At 42.3% G+C, this 1,964-nt stretch overlaps 1 long non-coding RNA gene across 1 annotated transcript; it reads left to right on the forward strand.

The window, feature by feature from the left end:
* The first annotated feature begins 1,128 nt into the window (after window positions 1-1,128).
* Window positions 1,129-1,690, forward strand: LOC106523473 (uncharacterized). The gene is made up of 2 exons (XR_001310896.1): window positions 1,129-1,377; window positions 1,655-1,690. It is a non-coding gene; the product is annotated as an uncharacterized LOC106523473 (long non-coding RNA).
* Window positions 1,691-1,964: the final 274 nt, after the last annotated feature.

Consider the following 1,964-nt stretch of genomic DNA (forward strand, 5'->3'; position numbering starts at 1 on the left):
CTGCTGAAGTTGGACGCAGTAAGACAGTCATTTTGCATTTTTTAAATGATCCTGAGGGTTATGGAACAAAAAAGTCAAGTGGTAGACCCAAAAAACTTCACCAGCTCTGAGCCGCAGGATCCGATTGGCTGTCCGTCAAGACACGGGACGATCCACTACCCAAATTAAGGCCATTACTGGTGCTGACTGCAGCCCAATAACCATCAGACGGCATCTGTGAGAGAAGAGCTTCAGAAACAAAAAACGTCTTCAAAGGCCACGTCTTCTTCAACGCCACAAAATTGCCCGTTTGGACTTTGCAAGGGTGCACCAAACATGGGACATTGAAAGGTGGAAGAAAGTTGTCTTCTCTGATGAGAACAAATTTAACCTTGATGGTCCTGATGGCTTCCAACGTTACTGGCATGACAAGGAGATCCCACCTGAGATGTTTTCTACACGGCACAGTGGTGGGGGCGCCATCATGATTTGGGGTGTGTTTTCCTTCAATGGAACAATGGAGCTTCAGGTTGTGCAGGGGCATCAAACAGCAGCTGGCTATGTGGAGATGTTGCAGCRGGCATCCCTCATGACTGAGGGCCCTCGTCTGTGTGGTAATGATTGGGTTTTTCAACAGGACAATGCTGCAGTTCACAATGCCCGCCTGACAAAGGAGTTCTTCCAAGAGAATAACATCACTCTTTTGGACCATCCTGCATGTTCCCCGGATCTAAACCCAACTGAGAACATTTGGGGACGGATGGCAAGGGAAGTTTACAAAAATGGACATCAGTTCCAGACAGTGGATGCCCTTCGTGAAGCCATCTTCAACACTTGGAGCAACGTTCCCACTAGCCTCCTGGAAACACTGGCATCAAGCATGCCTAAAACATTGTTTGAAGTCATCAACAAGAATGGTGGAGCTACTCATTACTGAGTCCTTTTGTTGACACTTTGGTTTCTGTTTTGGGGAGTTTTCAGGGTTTTTGAGCTATGGTCTTAAACTTTTATCAGCTGAAAAAAAAAAATCATGTTTGACTGTAAATGCAGTTTTCAGAAAATTCCCTACTCAAAAGTTCTTGTCTCTTGCACTGATTTCTTCTTTTAACATTGTGAAGCTCTACTTAGAACCTTCTTAAGATCCAAYAGTGCAAAATGCAAATTCTTGCACYTTTTTATCAGGAGTGTATGTCTTCAAATATATTTTGAAAAACATCTTTATGGCGAAGTTTTCATGTTTCTGTGAATTTGAAGGTACATTTCCAGTTCGTTTCCAGTCCTGCAGGCGGCGCTAAAGAGTCAAGACGTTCCTGCAAAAAATAGAAGAAGACGGGAAACGCATGGAGRCCTGCTGTTTCTGGTTTTGACCTTCTTCACTATACTTATAGCTGTGTTTCAGTGAGTATTTATTCTTACTTCCTCCCCGCCCCGGCAATCTTTATTAATGTAAAAGTTAATTTTAGCTGTTATGAAATCTTTTGCTAAAAGTTGTTTCCATATAGCGCTAATGCTATCTGCCTTATTGAATGCAGCCGTTCTCATTATCGGACAAAAAGCGTTTTAAAGCTTGAATTTGTGATTATATTTATTTCAAATTCAGGAACGGAAAGTGTCACGGTTCTACTTCGTGTAACATTTGTGTTAAATGCATTCACTAATGTATTTCCTCCTGCAGCGTTCAGTAAAGTTGTGCAGGATGTCGGTCAAAAAAGCATCAGTCCACGCCAAGTGGGTTCTGGGAAAAGTCATCGGGACCAAAATGTACAAGACAGCCAAAGTGAGAGCGACCCGACTGGTGATGGATCAGTACCTGCAGAAGGTGAGCTTTTATCAGCTCCTTCACGCCTGATAAACGTGTAAACGATCAAAACAAAGCATTTATTTAACATGAATAAAATAAAAAATAAATAAAAAATAGTATAGGTCTTCTGGACGGGTTCTTCTCTAATGAAACGTTTCGTCTCTCCTCCAAGAGACTTCTTCAG

Source organism: Austrofundulus limnaeus, unplaced genomic scaffold (assembly GCF_001266775.1).
Source record: "Austrofundulus limnaeus strain Quisiro unplaced genomic scaffold, Austrofundulus_limnaeus-1.0 Scaffold157, whole genome shotgun sequence".
NCBI lineage: Eukaryota > Metazoa > Chordata > Actinopteri > Cyprinodontiformes > Rivulidae > Austrofundulus > Austrofundulus limnaeus.